At 36.1% G+C, this 20,512-nt stretch overlaps 1 long non-coding RNA gene across 1 annotated transcript; it reads right to left on the bottom strand.

Annotated features, from left to right (window-relative positions):
• Positions 1 to 4,661: 4,661 nt before the first annotated feature.
• On the bottom strand, positions 4,662 to 14,982 carry LOC145690914 (uncharacterized). Its single transcript, XR_014132300.1, has 3 exons — positions 8,296 to 14,982; positions 7,087 to 7,216; positions 4,662 to 5,861 (listed from the first exon to the last, which is right to left on the bottom strand). It is a non-coding gene; the product is annotated as an uncharacterized LOC145690914 (long non-coding RNA).
• Positions 14,983 to 20,512: the final 5,530 nt, after the last annotated feature.

The raw sequence follows: 20,512 nt of genomic DNA, 5'->3' as shown, positions 1-20,512 counted from the left end.
TGTGCTGTATGGTTGCGAAACATGGTCACTGACTCTGAGGGAATATCGCAGACTGAAAGTATTTGAAAACAAGATTCTTAAACAAATATTTGAACTCCAAAAGGAACGGGAATGGGGAAAGGCGGAAACTTCGTAAGGAGGAACTGCATAATTTTATACCGTTTACCAAACATTGTTAAAGGTCATCAAGTCTAGGAGGCTCAAATGGTTATGTACCCAGAATGGAAGAAATTAGAAACGCTTTCGAAGTTGTAACTGGAAATCCAAATAGGCAAATGACCGTTAGGAAGACCGAGGCACAGATGGGAGGACAATATTAAAATAGTTCTCGCAGAGATTGAAATATAAAGTAGAGACTGGGTTCAGTTTTCTAAGGACAGAAATCAATGGAGAGCTTTTGTAAACGCGGCAATGAGCCTCCTGCGTCCATAGGCGTGCTATATTAAGTTGTTGATACACTTAGCTTTTTTTATTTGACAGAGATGCTATTGCAGAAACTAAAAAGTTTTTCTGTAGTAAAGAGGATTTCGATTCGAGGTTAGCTATTTATGTTAATACTAAAACAAATTTGGTGGTGATTTTAATATAAAATAACACCCATACTTTCTGTCAAAGTCTCTCTCTCTCTCTCTCTCTCTCTCTATATATATATATATATATATATATATATATATATATATATATATATATATATATATATATATATATATATATATATTCCCGTTTGTATGGGCGCCCTTTTAGTAGACTTGTCCACCGCCCTCATTAGTATCCCAGCACGGCCCTGATATATATATATAAGAGGTTTCTTGTGAACGCTCTAGCTGCCGTAATTTTTCACGGATTGAAACCAAGCTTGATATAAAAATTGGTCGTATCAGTAGCTCGAACGAGTTCGTTAGCCAGAGTGATCGGATGAAACATTTCAAAACAGTGGCCATTTGAACTTTTGAAAAATTCGTAATTTTTACAATTATGAACCGATCGGCTCCATATTTGACCAAAATATCGAGGTTAACAATACACTAGATGTGTGTGAAAATCAGAATGAACCGTTAGAAAATTTCAAAGTGGCGGCCGTTCTAAGACGCAAAATAAAAAAAGAAAAAGCTATCTTCCCGTGAACGAGGATCGAACTAGGGACCCTTGCATTAATGAATCTATGCTTTAGCCCACCTATTTAACATTCACGCTGATCTTTGCTACATATTCATAGCACATATACTGATTTCTGATTACAGATTTCCGCTTAATACATTCCACAAGAACAACCACGACACTACGCAACAACACCCAAGCCCAAGGGGTGCATTAAAAACCACTACCCTCACAACCGTGCGGACAGCAGCCGAACGCGTCTAACGCCACGGAGGTGGCTCCACTCGGGCAACTGTGACGCGAAGAGAGAAGAAGGTTTTTTTATCAGTATTTGTATATTGCATCTATCAAGAGCAGACCGTGCAATAGGTCGCGCATCAATAAAATACATGCTTGAAAGAAATTTACCTGTCCTTTGCGGCCTTGTTGCAAAAGCTTTTTTTTTCTTTGAATAGGGAAATTTTTTGAAAAAAAAATGACATTATAAGCCAGTAAATTTGCAAAGGACAAAATTAAGTTTCCAACATTTAAATTCTTCCCCCCACAAAATATTTTTTAGTTTAAAAAATAATAATAAAGCAATTTATAATCTCTGTTTTCTGGCCTTGGGCTGACATGAAATCTAGTCGTTAAAACGACCGACTGCCAATCTGGCAACCTGTGTTCCATTCCGGGCGAGAGTAGAAAGAACTTTTCAACTGAGGTTCTAAGTCCTACGGGCTTTCGTCCGCATGGTTCTGGTTTCTTATCCAAAAGCTTGCTCCAATATCTTCATGTGTATATTCGTAAGTACTCTTTTCCTATATACAAACATTTGAACGGAGAGCTTAAATGCAATGCAGCGTGAACAAAAACTTTAAGCTTAGAGCCAAACGGTGAATAAAATAGGACAAATGTTACTAGGTTTAAAAATACTAGGCCAGTAACTAATTTTACTGCTCTGAGCTATGCATGTTTTACAGCCTAAAGAGTTTGAAAATATACTGCTCAAGTATACCTGACGTCTTCTTTCCCTTCATCCGTTCCTGTCTACCGCACCTTTTAACCACCTTTGGGTAATGTGTATAATACGGCGTGTTGTGACTAGTGATGGGATTTTTACCGGAAAATATTTTTTGGGTATTTACCTTGGGTAAATACCCAGGCATTTACCCAAATTGGGTAAATATAAGGTTTTTTTTCTTTTCAATCATATAAGTGATACAAATCTTCTTGAGCAATACATAAAAATAATGAAAAGATAACCAGTATATCCAGTAGAAGCTAGAACAATTGTCAAAAGGCATTAAATTTATTATTTTCGTTAATAGAAATGAGTTATGTTGTCATTCCTGTTTTGATATTTCTCCAGAGAGCACAGTTTTAAGAACTGATCACTCTGATAAAGACTACATTTATTATTATTATTATTTTTTACAAATAAAGAAACTAAGCAAGTACATGGAACTCTGATAAAAAGCTTTTCTTTTAATTTACATTCTGTAAGTGACTATGGGCGACTAGCCATTACAACTGAATATATTTTTTGAAATACTTGAAATATATTTTTTGTTATATCATACATGCTTTAATAACTACAAATTGAACGCAGCAAGAGTAGGAGTATATACGAAGACTTTCACACTTCACTACACTTGCTCGCTAGGCATCACAATATAATGAAAAATGAGCTGTCTGAAGCCTGAATGAAGTAACTGCATTTTCATGTTTTGCGGGAAACTAGCATTCTTGGGAACAAAATAGATAAAATGCCATTGGTTAATTGGTTTATGATTGGGTGGCATGAGATTCATACGCATAATTAAATGATTTGATGCTTTAATTTAGAATTGGGCAAAATTCAGTTAGTTTTCTCTGGTTTCAAGCACCTCAATTGGCAGTATCAAGCTAATAAAAGTCCTGAATTACAGAACATTCAGGACTTAGTAACGTTCTCGAAATATTCTATACACATAAGGACAAAATATTATCTCGTTATGAGATGGCATTTCTACCAAGATTACTCATCATATTCATCGGATACATGAATATATGGAATCATCGCTGGTAATGTCTCCATTTATCTCACACATCTAAGAAGTGTCACTTTCACTGTCTTCCTAATGGTTTTCCTTTTCTTTGGTACCATGGTGCATTCCAAGTGTACTTGTATCTTCCGATAACTTATTTTTTAAGTCTTCCTGCTGCTCTGACTCAACAGTCTTCTCAGTCTCTTTACGATGTGTTGATACTTTTGGTTTCTGTTTCCGGTGATGCAACTTCCAGTTATAGCTTTATACGTAATTTTTCGGCTCTGGAAGCAGTCAGTCTATTTCTTCACTTAGTGTAAATTTTTGAGAAAGTACTGAAGGATCTTTCTGTGGCGGCTGATAATGCCGATGCTGTTAATATCCGCTGTGCGACTTCAGATAATGGGTACTCCCACACAAACCTTGCCACCAAATTACTGGGTTCATTTCATCAGAACTTGTCCAAATGAACTTCTTGGCCCCAAAACTTTTCTGTGTCTTGTAATGTGCGAAAACCTTCATAACATTTACAAGATCTACTTTCATGTTCTCTGCAACCTTGTATATGAACTCCAATCCATCGAGATGTTGTTCTGGAGTCAAGTCAAACCCCTGTGATGATGGATGGCTCTGGTGTGGTGAATCAGCTGAAGTGCTGTAACTATTTCGTAACCTTTCGAAATTATTAAGAATATTTGTTTCTTATGCTTTGAACAATGGGAATTCGGGTACAGCCTTTCTTAATTGTTCTTCGATTTCTTTGACAGCAGGAAAAACTCGGTGTATGTTACATTCATCAGATTCTAATATATTCATTCAGGACACTACTGACTTAAGAACATATATTAGCTTTTCAACTGTCACCCAGAAAACCTCATATTCAAGCAACCTTGCTTTGTGGTCTTTGATAAATGCTATATATTTTGCAGTGGTTTCATGAACAGCTAGATTATGTGAAGTGATTTTGTAGCTTTCAGACTTTCAAGAGATTGTAAAAAGCTTCCTCAGCGGGTTTTGCATGGAAGAGTAAGAGAAGTGTGAATGTTTTTCTCATTGTTAATTGCATGAAAAGGCATTCAATTTCTGAGTATTTTTAACTATTTTAATATCGTCTACAACATTTGCCATAAGTGAGGAAATTGGAGAAAACTTCAAAATATCACTGCAGACAAGGTTCAACGTGTATGTTTTACGTGACAATGGTTGCAAATGGATATACTTTTCTTGGACAAGAGAAAAACCCTTCTGCATATTTGCTGCACCATCACAAAAAATTAACAAAGAACTTGCTGGGGTCGCATTTTTCAATGACATAAAATACTTATCTCTAATGCACTCAGCATTGTGACGGTTACCTTCCGTGTTGATAAAATGAACAAATATTGGATGGGAGTTTGTAATATTAAAGTTGATTATTCTCTCATTAGGAACATTACTCCAAACGTCACATTGAAGATTTACATACTTCCAATCTTGTTGTGTTTACATTTCATTAAACTTAGCATCAAGTTGTCCCTAAAATTTTTAAATTATTTGACCATGTGGCCATTATTTTGCAAACTATAAGCTATTTGAAAATACTTCTAAATTGTTTTACCAACCCCTTTTCAGCCATCGTTTTTTGACTCTTTTACAAGGTCATATGGCAAGTCCTTGAATTATAAGAAATAAAATTACGTGTACATTAATAGAAAACACTTGCGCTGTGCTAGGGTAAATGCAATGTCATATATAAGAAATTAATTGTTGAATTTATTACATAAGTAGTTAACTATCCTTTGCCATTTGCAATTTTTATCTGAACTTTGAGACAACTTATAGACACTGCAAGCCAGCAAACTACTCCATTATCGCTTAACTCAAAACGTAACTTGATATGCGATGTGTGTGTGAACTAATTAACTCATTAACTTACATGTGTTACGGTATGCATATAAAGGTTACTTAGGTTTTCATCAGGTGTCATTTTATCCATAAAAGTGATAATGCTACTAGATTAACTTTGTACATTGGTGGAGGAATCTTCATATATGAAATTATAAGACACCCTCTTCACTAAAGAGTCATCAATGCTTTTATTGTTACTACAACTTGACGTAGGTTATACACTTTCATTCATTTGTTCTGTCCCAGTATTTTGCCAACAATCAGACAAACTTCTTCCTTGTAAACCTATTAAAATTGTTTTCTTTAGACTTTTAGGATACTTAAAATATGTATACACATGATCTGACATTTCATTTACATATGCATGCTTATACTTTCTATCACATTACTTGCAGTTTACTGATTTACCACTTCGTACATTATATGCGCTCCAAACATTACTTTTCTTTCTAACCATTTTCAGTTTTTCTCTCTCCCTGAATAGAAGAAAACTTAGGAATTCAAGTAAGAAAAGAGACACGTCTACTTTTAAGTCTCAAATCAGTACCAGTACTGAACTGAATTAGGAAAGGAATGGTTTGAAGCAATTTTACCAGATATATATTATGAGTTTCCAGTGTTGCAGGTTTTCATCTTTCTTTAACCACATTTCTATCTGGAAGATTTTATTCTGCTATTTTAGAGCCCACTATGTCTTCTTATTATGTAATCTTGAAGTTTGTAATAAATACCCATTTTTGGGGTAGGTAAATAAAATTTCGGTATTTACCGGGTATTTACCCAATTTTTATTTACCTACCCAGTGGGTAAATACCCAAGTCCCATCCCTAGTTCTGACATTATATCCTGGGAAGTTTGCAGCGACATCTGGAAAATGCGGAGAATTTGATTTAGAAGTACAAAAGTGGAGCAAAAATGGCGCACTGTAAAATATTCGTATTGACTAACTGTAAAAGATGATCACTTTCTAGTATTCATTTTTGTTTTCGTTCTCTTTCCAGTGAGCTTTTCAGACAAAATAACACCAGAAATGCTATTGGCTAAAAATGGTAGAAATTATATTGGGCCTTATGAAGAGTCGTTTTGACGAGTGATTAAATTCATACTAAAGGTGTGACTAATGCAGGAAACATATGCTAGTTGAACCCTTTAGTATGGCACTAATCACGCGTCTGAACGATTCTGCATAAGGCCCATTGTATTTAAGCGCGTATAATGGAACGTATGCTCCTGAAAAAAAATGTTACAATTTGAAAACAATACGAAACACTCCAACTCAGAGCGGGTGATAATATACCAATCACTACTCACCTCAATGTTAAAAAAAAAGAATAAAAAATAAAATTTTAGAAAAAGTTTTTATCTTGTGTCTGCAATACATGCACGAAGCATCGTTTTTCGCTTACGGTGTCATTGAACGTACTATGTTTTAAATAAAAATATAAAGGTAACTACAGATAGCAATGTAAAAACTAAACAAAAGCAATTTAGGCTGTTTGACATTGTCATCATCTGTTGAAAATGGATATATAAGTAATACTACTTTGTACGTTTAAAACACGCTGGGGGAATAAAAAATCACGAACAGAATTAAGGATTTTATACTGTGGTGATCTCAAGTGGATTAAATCTCATCTTAATGTTTCCTCTCCAGCGTGTTTTAACCATTCATTAACGCTTTTCCTATGTATCTTTCTTAAACAGATAACCGATGATGACCATGTCAAAGAGCCGATTTTTTTTTCTTTTTAAATGCAATCACTAGTTAGTTTTATGCGTAATACGTTCAGTCGCACCCTAGGCGAAAATTCCGGTGCTTCATGCATTTATTGTACGCACTAGATGAGAAGAAAAGGATAATTGCAAACTGAATATGCTCACTATTCAAAAGAGAAACTGTATAATCACTCACCAAATCGCAAATATGGAATTCTAAACAAATTAGAAGCTCCGGTAGAAGTAGCGCAATTGTGATGACCAACTTAGAGGATATTTTGAGCTCTGTTAATTTAAATTGAAAGAACACAATATCGGAAGGAAGTTAACATTTATCAAAAGTGCTATGAACACAAAAATAAATAACCTTTCATACCTGATTCTCCTGGTGAAAGTGCACCGGATGTGTGACTGCTTTTAACACTCGGTGTTGTATCACCTCGGTACTTGAAGTATTCTGATCATGACTGTTGACGCGAGTGGAGCCACAGTGTTACAGCGAGAACCTGTAAACAGAAAGAAAGAAAAAAAGCATTCTGACACCAGAATTTAAAGTGACACAAATGCTGTTACGACCATCTACCAATGAAACCCGGAAAAAACCCATTTGGGCCTAAGTGGGTTGGGCTTTTTTTTTTTTTTAAAAAAAAAGGTGTTTTCAAACCCTGCGCAATTGTGCTAAACATTACGCTTTACAATCAAATTAAAATTGGTATAAGTTTAACGTCCTTTTTCCGCAGCATGGACCATACCAGACATGGATCTACAGTTTAAAGTGGGTTCCGAAACACTCTATTCATGATGAGCTCCCAGCGGGAATCCAACCCGCGACCACGCGCACTAAAGGCAAACGCGCTAAGTATCCGACTATGATGAAACCCACTTCACAATGCATCCACTGATGTATACATAACGGATGTTGAAAGGTAATGTTCGTCATCTAGACACTGTTGCCTGCTGACGAAAAACCACTAATTTGTATATTGTTAGCCCGATACGCATGTCTGTATTCCAGACATTTGCTGTCCGGAATTGACTGCTGTGAATTGCACTTTTCAAGGCCAATCCAGTAATATAAAAATCATTCTTGTCTGACATTTTCATGGCTACATAAAATCTGCACTCGTGTCCGGATGAGTCGCTATCTGTGTACATATGCAAGTGAAATTAAAGTTTTACGAAATTTTCTATCTGGTGGACCGTTATTACGGTTCCGGGGTTCTAGCAGCATTGCGCTGCGGAGTGCACACCGTCCCTAACCGGCCTCCGCGAAGAACTCCCTATTCCCTGCCCGCAAATAATACAGCTTTGCACTATTTTATTCACGGGTACGGAAAATTCGTCCCCACGACGATCGCTTAAGGAAGGTGCGATACACCTCACCGTTACGGTCCAGATTCGGACGGGAACCACCTGGGTGAAGATCTAAGACGTATTACGAAAATAGACGAGAGCATCGCCTACTTTCAAGAACCGTGCGCAGGTTATCCAACAATCACCTTCTTATTACGTCATGCAATCTGTAAAAGAAAAACTGACAAATTTATATCTTATTGTGCCATTTATTTAAAATGAATAAACGTACCTGAGATAAACAATCTTTCCCTTACATTGTTCGCCCCGTTTACGTAACGAGTTTGTAAGTGCACTTTATTACTCACTTCATTATATTGTCCGCCATGGCTTGGTGAAAGACGTGTTCACATTTTAGGTTGGAACACTATTTATCCGTCTAATCCACTCACCAAGATCGTCCTTTCTTCCAATGTTGAGAATTTAGCAGACAGTTATTGCAAGTGAACACATTGATGACATTATGTCGTGGTTTTCGATCAGGAGTTGACTAGTTTTGAAATATTTTGTGTTGGTCGTTTACTACATGTCCGTTGCGTTTTAGTACCACCTTCCAAGTCCTTTTTGTTTTCTTTTTTAGTCTCCAACACGCCCCCTCGTTGTTATAAAATACCACTTGGGGCTAATTTGTTTTGATAATGAGTTGCATAAGAATTGCCAAAATGTTCAAGTTAATAATACTGTTTTCGTTAATAATTTCTACATATTCGAAGACAGTGATAGATGTCTAAATTACAAGGTAACTAATATTCCACTTAAAAAAACGTTTGAGGACGAGATATTGTAGTGATCAGCAAAATAGCTGAGTCACTCACATTCACACACACCAACACAACACAACGAAAAACTAGTTGTCCTCTCATAACTTTCCTCTTCCTCTTCTTCTATCCTGTCTTTTAACACCACTAGGCGGCAGCACAATCAACAAGAAGCATACACTGCACAAAGTGTACGAATTCAGACGAACGTCACATCACGCTCTAACGCAGAATTTGCGTTTATACGAAAAATATTATAAGCAGAATTTTGGTACAGTTACATTGGCGGTCGAAAGGAATGTACGTGCGCCATTGGATAATGGTAAACGTTCAAGAACCCTGACTGTAATTCCACTTCAACACTCACCACTGTTCCAAAGTGAAGACGAGCATTAGTTCACAATGAAGTTTATAAGAACTTTCGCCGAGTTACACTTCATCAGATGAAAAAGTTTCATTAAGTTTCATTTAACGTAGAAAAACGACAAACGCGTGGGGCATTTATACTCTTACATAATAGTTTCATGGGGCTTTAATATGTAAAGTCTTTAATGTTCTTTTTTTTTTTTTTTTTTTACATTCGGCACTGCTACTAAATTAAACATTTATAAGTGCATGACTCACAATTAATATTCAAATAATTCTCATGATATACCTTTAATATACAAATTACTATATTGCTATATGCGCTCTTACCATTGAAAATTAACACAAACATTATATGAAATCATGGCATTATTTAGAAGTAAAATATTCACATTACTTACTTTACGATATTATACGAAAACTATAGAACACGAACAAATAATTATCATGGATAACTCAACTTTTCAACAAACAGATAAAACAAATATTATTTGAATAATATACTTCAATATTTCACGAAAGTAAATGAACAAACTTATTCTACACACATGATATTTAAATTGCATAAATGACAAAACATACTTGCGTTTCTCAAGCTATTCTGACAAAAAGTTACAAAAACAAAATTGTTATTCACAAATACATAGGTTACACATCATTTAAACAAATAACTACATGAAACAAATTTATTACCACTCTATTGTACTGTAACAATAAGAGTGAGGCCGGATAGAAGTAAGTCTGCCACACTTTTACGCTAGTAAGCGCCTATCCACTTAAGTTTTTAAGTCTCCCTTCCCCATTATACATTTATATTATCATCCCACCCCTTTGGAATGGCAACAAGACCTTCTAGTGAGGTAGGAATATAAAGCAACATAGAAAAATGTACCCAAAGGTTAAAAATAAATGAAAGGGGGGGGGGAGGTTGCCATTCATAATTCAATTCTCGTGTCACAGTGTTCCACTGACACATAAAAACTTACTCTTACTCTGACTACATCAGAGCATATCATCGTTCATATTCTTAATAACACATGAATGCTATACAATTCACCTCGTACATAAGGTGTTTTAAAATTTTACAGTTAGCCTTGATGACTTATCACAAAGCATCAACAAGACAAAACAATTATTCATGTAAACGAGTTTTTTTCTTTTTTTTTTTACATGTCACGTCTGTTTAGCTTAGGATTCAGCAAATGATTTAAAGCTAACACAAGAGTACGATACCGACAATCTAGCTTGTCGTTTAAATATTGCAAATATGTATCACATTTCAATAGTTCTTTCAACAACAACTGAACATTAAACTTATTACTTTCGCTCTCGTTGAAAACAGACAAACTAACTTTCGTTATATTCAAAGAATTTACATTTACTGAAGTTTCTGGTTCACAAGAATCAGTTTTTTCACTATTTTCTCTCACAAAATCAAATTCTCTTTCATGTATATGTTTCTTAGCTAATTCTAACCAGATGTTCCTAGTTTTTTGAGTGGGTCTCCACACTCTCATACGATCAATAGAATGTACGCCACAAGATTCTCCAGTTAAAGGATCTACAAGCTCAAAAACTTTGTCTGAAATTTTATTTTTACAAAACAGTGGACCTTTGTAAAGCATGAAAAACTTGCGGATTTTTTTGTCTACTGCCGAACTCAAATGTGATTGCAACAAAAATACCAAATCGTTTTCTTTTATTTTATATTTTCTTTCTTGGGACGCATTATATTTCTCGTTTCTTTTCCTAACTTTTTCACTTCTACGGTAGTCAGCCATTATGAGTTTATTTTCCCAATTTACAGGTTCACTTTCATCATAGCTTTCGTTTGTTACAATGCCAAAATGCTTCAACACAGAATAATTCGCTTTTACATTCAAATGAAGACTAGCAGGGCTGACACCTAAACTACTACACACAGAATAGTTTAACAAAATAACAATTTATGGTATGTATCTCTATATGACGACGATTACAAAAGAATTTTCAATTTTCTACAATTCCAAAATCATTGCGAATATTGTATATTACAAATAAACAATCCGGCAGAAGGTAACCATGTATTTAACCTACGCCTACTTTTGGTTGCTCTAACTTAGAAGTAATATTGTACGGTTTCATTTGCCAAAACATAGTGTACGTAAAATCACAAATTATTAAGTGGTTTCTAATTACAGCTTTACTTTTAGAACACACCGTATTTATACATGCACTTTGTTTTTCACCACTGCAGATGGCAACATTGCACAAAATATTGCTTTTTCTTTTACATTTTAACACACTAAACTGCTTGAATTTTACTTTATTAGCATGAAATTTCGCATCTTTTAATTTTTTATTCATTATGGCAACACTGCGTCGATACTTGGATCGCATACCAAGTTGTGAAGTAAAACACTGATTCATGCTAGAAGATTGATTCACTAACTTTTGAACCGTACCACAATCTTCACAATTTTTTCTATTTTTTCGAAGACTTTTAACACGCTTTACTAGCGTTTTTCGAAATTTTGATCGATCACTAATTTTACTTTTCATTTTAGATCGGTTTTTTGACGCACCTGCATGTTTGGGTTTTTTCATTGTACTGACGCGATTAACATACGGTTTTTCATTGCCAAGCATTTTTGACCTACATTTCGTGTTGCATTTACATTTACTTTTGGTTCTCACCAGTGCATGTGATTTATTCAATAACCTAACGGACATTTTCTGAAAAACTTTACAATTCTTACCGTTTACAAATGATCTGCAGTTTGCACCTAATTCAACAGCTGATTCAATACTTAATGATCTACTATGATCGCTAGATTTCAAATTACTGTCATTCGTACCACAGCTTTCGGAAGACAATTCAGAAACATAAGCAGAATCATTTTTGCGTGTACCATGTTCTATCATTACACTACGATGGTATTCAAATCTACTTTTAAGATTGGAACGCAGGACCTTGTTTGAAAATTTATGAAAGTTATGCAACAAGCGGAACAATTTCTTCACTTTCTTACGAACTTTATGCAACTTTCGTTTGTTTTTCTCGCTCTTTTTACTATAAGCTAATAAATGAGTGCGCTTTTCGACAAGTTTACTGCACATATGCTTTACGCTACTAAAAATTTCACAACAAACTTGGCTTTTTTCTTTCCATGAGACACAGTTATTACTACAATTGGGAAACTTACTGAACACAGAACCATTATCTTTGATATTTGAATGTACGGACATCGTGCATACGAGTACAAAGAAAGTTATTCGTTTAAGCGGCTTAACTTGTACTTGACTGACTACTAACTCACAACAGTGCAGATTACTTTCAACATGACCTAGTTTGACCATCGTTACATTAACAAAGTAAAAGCAACTAGTGCGGACGGGAATACATTCTAATTTACTAAGCGGTACACTACCCAACACACTTTCAAGTGTTTGCGATAACAAGCTACCAACGCGCATTGAGGTCTCTTTGCCTCGAATTTCATTACAATAAACGACGACATTAGTACTGTTCTTCGCCAAACGGTATGCACACAGCTCATGAATGTTATTCAACCCTTCACACAATACACAATTTTCTCTTACCTGTCGCTTTTCAACTATTTTCAGACTAGGTGTGTCTGCTACAGCAATCTGACAACAAGAACTTTCGTCAATAGCTAGACTAGGAGTGTTCGCATATTCTTTACCTGTGCAAGTACTAGTAACTTCAACACTATTTACTTGATTACTTTCTTTCTCTTGTGACTCAAACTTATCATTTAACTGTATGGAAAATCGCTTAACACTATCTGAGCCCGCACGATTGAATTGTCTACACTTCTTTCTAAGCTCTTTTTCAATTCAACAGAGGATTCTCGTAATGTTGATAGTCCAATTGTAATACCGTCAAAACATTTTTCTAACTGTTGGTTAATTTTGTTATGACATTTTTCTACTTGTTGGTGAATTTCACTGTTTGTCTCATTAAGTCGCTGTTTGATATCATTCACAACACCAATAAATGATTGCTTAGTGTCATTAAAAGTACCATTAAGTGATTGCATTTGTTCTTTAGTATTGCTAACAGTACCATTAAGTGATTGTATTAGTTGTTTGGTGTCATTTACAGTATCATGAACTTTATTAATAGCTTCAAGCAAAGTTTGCAAGCTTATATTTTTACTTTCTGCCATGATTACCAATTACAAATATACAAACACAACAAACACCAATAATATCTTCAAGTTAGCGCATATAGCATATCATGAGAAATACAACCTGTCAAATACTACACCCAGATCTTCTCCCAGATGTTACATCCGTTACGAATCAATTAATAAAAACGTGAATAATTATTAATTGATCCGTCCCTGGAGGGAAACGCCATTCTATTAATGGTCCTTGGTTCGTTCCGTGTTTGTCCCTGTGATATCGGGAGCCATTCTATTACGGTGAAGGGTTCGATCCGTGTACCTTTTCAATTGAGACTCTGGTCCCAGTGAAGGGCTCGGTCATTCTATTACGGTTCCGGGGTTCTAGCAGCATTGCGCTGCGGAGTGCACACCGTCCCTAACCGGCCTCCGCGAAGAACTCCCTATTCCCTGCCCGCAAATAATACAGCTTTGCACTATTTTATTCACGGGTACGGAAAATTCGTCCCCACGACGATCGCTTAAGGAAGGTGCGATACACCTCACCGTTACGGTCCAGATTCGGACGGGAACCACCTGGGTGAAGATCTAAGACGTATTACGAAAATAGACGAGAGCATCGCCTACTTTCAAGAACCGTGCGCAGGTTATCCAACAATCACCTTCTTATTACGTCATGCAATCTGTAAAAGAAAAACTGACAAATTTATATCTTATTGTGCCATTTATTTAAAATGAATAAACGTACCTGAGATAAACAATCTTTCCCTTACATTGTTCGCCCCGTTTACGTAACGAGTTTGTAAGTGCACTTTATTACTCACTTCATTATATTGTCCGCCATGGCTTGGTGAAAGACGTGTTCACATTTTAGGTTGGAACACTATTTATCCGTCTAATCCACTCACCAAGATCGTCCTTTCTTCCAATGTTGAGAATTTAGCAGACAGTTATTGCAAGTGAACACATTGATGACATTATGTCGTGGTTTTCGATCAGGAGTTGACTAGTTTTGAAATATTTTGTGTTGGTCGTTTACTACATGTCCGTTGCGTTTTAGTACCACCTTCCAAGTCCTTTTTGTTTTCTTTTTTAGTCTCCAACACGCCCCCTCGTTGTTATAAAATACCACTTGGGGCTAATTTGTTTTGATAATGAGTTGCATAAGAATTGCCAAAATGTTCAAGTTAATAATACTGTTTTCGTTAATAATTTCTACATATTCGAAGACAGTGATAGATGTCTAAATTACAAGGTAACTAATATTCCACTTAAAAAAACGTTTGAGGACGAGATATTGTAGTGATCAGCAAAATAGCTGAGTCACTCACATTCACACACACCAACACAACACAACGAAAAACTAGTTGTCCTCTCATAACTTTCCTCTTCCTCTTCTTCTATCCTGTCTTTTAACACCACTAGGCGGCAGCACAATCAACAAGAAGCATACACTGCACAAAGTGTACGAATTCAGACGAACGTCACATCACGCTCTAACGCAGAATTTGCGTTTATACGAAAAATATTATAAGCAGAATTTTGGTACAGTTACACCGTCTGGTAAACTGAACCCTAATTTCTAAACCTGATGGCACTGGGATGGAACCTACATTTTGAAAACAGGGTATTTCATGGATTTCCTTCATGGTAGAACTAGAGGAGTTCTATAGTTTTACCAGGGCTGTGAGAGTTTCAACGGGACCTTTTTGACCTATAATTTTTACAGTTTTGAGTTTTTTTTTACTTGAAAATCTTAATTTGAACCCTCCACATAACGTGTGAGTTGCCACTATGTGGTACCTTTATTAACAAATAAGATATAATTTTTTAAACCTTAAGTTTGCAGCTTATTGTCAGCGTTTACCATCACGTATATCTTGTAACAGTCCTTGCGTTGTTAAATACAAGAGCGTAAATCCCATATTTCGCATCACAAGAAACTGTGTATTACGATTAGTAAAGCAAACGAACCTAATTTTAACTGTTGTCAAGCCAGAACTCTTACGGAAAGATCCAAGGATTTTACCTGTCTCCAGACATAAGTTAAAGAAATGGCGCCAACGTATATTTTTTAAATGTATATCTCGGTTATTCATGAAGATACACCATTGTAGCAACTCACCATTATGTTGAAATTCAAAATTCCAAGAAAAAAAAACTCATATCAAAACAGTAGAAATTAAAGGTCCAAAAGGTAAAGTTACACTGTTTCAACAAAGATTGCACGAACTGCAATTTGTGACGGTGTTGCGGACCAGTGATCTAGAACCTTCCCATTAAGGGTTGCTGCAACAGGAGGGCAATACTCTCTCCATCCTCCCCTTCCACTCAAGTTTCACTTGGTTTAGCACCTTCTTTGGAATTCTCATAGTCCTCTCATACAGAAAGGCACAGGTCCTATTGGTCAACGCTCCTGCGTAAGACAAGCGAACCACAATTGCAACCTTTCCATGAGTTTATAATGAGTGGCCTGTGTTCTAGAACAGCTTTAACTAACTTTTATTTGACAAGAGTGTAAAATAAACTGACCCCCCATATATGCACTAGCACGAATTTTATTAGTTTTCGAAGTACAAGGGCCTAAATGTGTTAAAGTAATAATCTTTACACCATGAAAGAATTCAGGGTTCTAGAACACAGGTCTAAATTTCAGATTTATCTGTAATAAAGACAGAAGACAACGTGCCCTGCGGGGCTCTAACACGCCTTCGCTTGCTAATGCTCGATCGGCAATACTACCGGTGTGTGAATTAAATATTATACTTTCGTACATAAAAAGAAAACTAACTATTAACCTATATGGGGGACCTGTGTTCTACAACCTTCCCAGGAGTTCATTTGATCATTTGTAAACGAAACTTGTTTAAATTTAACTAACCTAAAGCAAGTACTATGTATATGGGTGTCGGGCATCTACACCCTTCGCCATTATTTGTTTCACAATATACAGGAGGTGTGTGCATATTTTTATTTCGTGGCTATAACTTTAATTAGTGTCTTACCAGTACGTTGCAAAAAGTTTTAGTACATTTCTAAAGGATTAAGTGCCGTATCGTCGGACCAATTTTAGGAAATTTAGGGGGTCAATTGGAGATTTTTTTTTAATTTTGTGAGGACGAATGAGTGAAAGTCAAGTAAGTGAAATAGTAAAAGTGAAGATTATTGTTGTTTTTGATGTTGTAAGCGGCACTGTATGTGACGGCGGAGGACTATTTCGCGGAGAGGTACATTACTTATGATACAAAAGCGCGAAAGGCATGGCGTTGGGGAAGAAGGAAGAGCATTTCAAGAGCTATTTAGCAGAGTATTTATTTAATGAAAGGAAACCACAGGGAACTGTTGTACACGATTTTCTTCTTGAAATCGGGAAAGCTTACAAGCCTCAGTTTAGAAGGTAAGTGACTTTTAACTGACTACAGGCGACTTTTAAATGACAAGTGCTATTGAAATTTTAATGATCGCCAAAACCTACATGTTGTCACTACCCTCGCCTACACGCATACCCACCGTCGCTGACACGATTGCTCCCCTGCTGTGGTCCTGTGCAGACTCGGTTAGATAGCATTCGTGCTTTTTAGTGGCCACGTAGCACAGGTTGGTTTGTTTTTGCACTGTGGTTTTTATGCCCCTAACGTAAAGTAATGTCATCTAACGTAACGTAATGTAATCTAACAAAATATAACCGAGTGCAGTTCGTTTTGGTGCTATTTTTCAGTTTTCAAACTGGTCCGGCGATACGGCACTAATCATTTCTAATCCCTATTCTACGCAAAGTTTACAATTTTCCTCGATTTGCTATAGGGTTGTAGCAAGTAAATTTAAAATTCTTACCCACTGGCGATACTCTTCGATACGTTTCTATGGCGACGAATCGACCATTTCCCTGCCAGTGGCCCACTGGTTTTCAGTGACTCTTACGGCATGGGGAAGTACTGGTGCTGTAGTGAATTTAATACATTATGTATCTCATGTGTTAATACAGCACAGGGTGGCGAGCTTGAGATGTTTCTGAAATTCCCTGACCAATTTAGGGTTTTGTATCCTGGAATACCCTGTTAAGACTCCCCTCCCCCTGTGTGTGACATTAAATATGGTATTTCATTTAGCGCAAGGCCCAAAACGTTACTATAACCATTCCTCATATCGTCATTATACATTTTTTATGCAATCTAACCTAACTTTATATAACATGAAGTCTGTAGTATGTATGGAGAACCAAATAGCGCAACTACCGAATTTACGGTAATTGTGTTCCCTGCCTAGATCTTCTGTTTTGCTTCACCGCTAGTAAGTAGTGGTACCAAATTATGAGACTGACCCGAAAGAAGAGTGTTATGATTACCTGAGGAAACTGCATGAATTAATATTAGATTTATGATTATAAAAAGTTAGTGATTCCAAATGTTATCATTGGGCTAGAATAGCACTGAATCGTAATTCAACTGTCAGTGAATTGTAACAAAAATTTAAACGAATTTAGCGAGAAATACAATAAACTAATGAAAGTGAATCACGATATAGCCGTGAATAAGTACCTAAATCGCCGAATCTTGCACATCGTGCGATATTTCAATATCAAATTTCGTGCTTACTTATGTGGGAAGAGAGACTGAGCAGTTGTACAAATCATGTACGCTCACCGCGTCTCCGCCCTTTAAGGACCTACCCTTATAAGACACTTAACCATCTTCTCTCGCTCACAGAGTTGGCTGTGGTAATCAAATAAAGGTAGATCATTTTAACTGGCAACTCCAATTGCTTAAAAGCTTCATGCCAGCTAGCGTTGTACAAGGGTGAGAAGAGGGTAATGTAAACTAATACCAATTAGGTAGTTACTGATGCTTGCACGGTTGTGGACATAATTAATAATCAAATAGCGTTATTTGGGAGTAGCGGGACTGTGTATAGCGCGCTCGTAACATGGGGGTACCTCCCCCAGCCTTTTTAAGGTTTGTTCTTTGGGTTTTGTGTTTTTCACATTTATTAGCAACCAAAATAACACTGATTTGTATCATAAGCTACATATATGAGAGAAGTGGCTAATGTAAAATATTGCCAGAATTGCTCCTTCCGTCATACAGCATTGATTGGTACAAATTATCGTTATTTTGTTGGTAGTAATGTCCACAATGCTAAAATGGGTGATGAAGAGGGTATGTTTAAGTACAAGGGCACATAAACGTTTTTGGCAATGTGACCTTGCACTCAAAACTCCAAACAATATATCTCCTTTTTGAACTCTGGACGTTACTAGCCGAAATAACGATAACTTGCTCAATAGCCAACGCTGTCTTCTGCACGGAAGGACACATTGCCGATATTATGTGTGCCTTTGTACTCATATACACGCACACTGCATGCCACCCTTTTTAGCACTATGCACATCACTGGCAATGAAATAACGATGATTTGCACCATAGCCTACGATGTGCGGCAGGAGCTAATCTGACCTATTATCGCATTTTTTTAAGATACCGTGCTCAAAAAAGTAAACCTGTTCCGAAATTACTTGGTACAATCGCGTTAACGGCACATATCGTGCGCAGCTCACGGTAAAGTTTTGCAAGTTTTATTGACCCCATATATGTTTATTTTACCACTTCTGAAACAAACTCACATAAATTTATCGAACCTATAAGGAAGGAGGACCAGTTAACGCAACGCTCCCCACATTGCTCTACCCGTTTTTAAATTTACGTACATCTATTATGGGCAATCACATATCAATAGAATTACCTGCCGCTTTGTTTATAATCCTAGCGAGCACAGCACTGGAATTTATGTACGCCGAAAGTTTTGATTGTGTAATGAACTACAACCACTTATTATATATAGGTTAGGCATGCTACTGAACATATCTACAATGACATGAAATAATTATAAAATTGCATGAAAACTTACCGAAATCCAGCAAACGGAATCCACTACTGGGCGGACGTCTGGCGGTTCACCTGATGCACTCTGAGTAGCAATCACTCCTTCTTCCTACCTTCCACAGTATGAACCAGACGTGAAAATCTGGAATTTCAACATGAAAAATACCATATCTAAATTTTGTAATTCTGTTTTCTTCTGTTTTAATATTTGTTTTACGTTCCATTAATACATATCATATATATATATATATAGATATAGATATATACATATCATTTATTTTGTTTAAAACGTTTTAAACGTTTAAAACAAAGTACTTTTTTTAAACAAAAAAAAAGTTTAAAATGTTTATTTTGTTTAAAACAATAATCTAACATATATATTACATTTTTACACTCTTAGGTATTGCTTGCCATCTATATTCAAACGCTAGATCAAATTTCGGGAACATCCCTAATCTTGATCCGCCCAAATGTTCAATTCCGGAGAAAGAAATTTGGATTTTCCCGATATCCGTTCACAGATTATGTAGTTTAGTTTCTTTGTGTTACGTTCTACCGGTCGTCAGTAGTTGATATAGGAAAATTTAACCAAAATTCGTCCCATGCGATCTCCCCCAGACAATGGATAGAGAGTTTAGAAGTATAGAAATACAATATTATTTAAATGACATATGATGACAGGTAACGGGTGGGGTACTATTGTATGTGTAGGAGTTACATAAAAGAGAATAATAAAAGATGTCAAAGTTGTAAAGATAAATGATTAGTAAAAGAAAAGAATAATAGAAAAGAAAAGGCATTGGAAACTTGTTGAACAATGGTAGATGGTTATAAAGAATAATAGAAGTAAACAATACATTATAGTTGCATGAAAAGAATTTTGAATAAAAGAAAAAGAATAATAAAAGAGAAACCTTGCAGCTGTATGTTTTAAAGATAATAATAATGTAGTTGCTGAACAACGTTAGATGGTTATAAATAAAAGAAGAGAATAATAGCAGATGTTGATGTGATGGAATTTGAAGAGAACATTGCCCAATATTTGAAATATTTATGAAAAGACTTTTAAGCCGGCGGCGAATACCGGAAAAGCGGACGCGGCGCAGGAATGCGCGGGGCGCAAACGAAAAATAACGGCGTGCGCGGGCGCGAGAGCGTGACGGCATTTGAAATTTTTATGTAAATATTGGTTTTAAAAAATAGACATGTATAGTTTTGTTAGCGATGGAGAACCTTCAGTTTGTAGAAGACGTTGATGTGAAGCATAAGTTAGACGTTGAGAATAGGGATGCGCTCGAGTCGAGACACTCTTTGTA

The sequence above is a fragment of the Thermobia domestica genome, chromosome 7, assembly GCF_964235325.1.
Source record: "Thermobia domestica chromosome 7, izTheDome1.hap1.1, whole genome shotgun sequence".
Taxonomy (NCBI): Eukaryota; Metazoa; Arthropoda; class Insecta; order Zygentoma; family Lepismatidae; genus Thermobia; species Thermobia domestica.
Note: the sequence above shows the minus strand (reverse complement) of the source record. Positions and strands in the feature narration are given on the sequence as shown.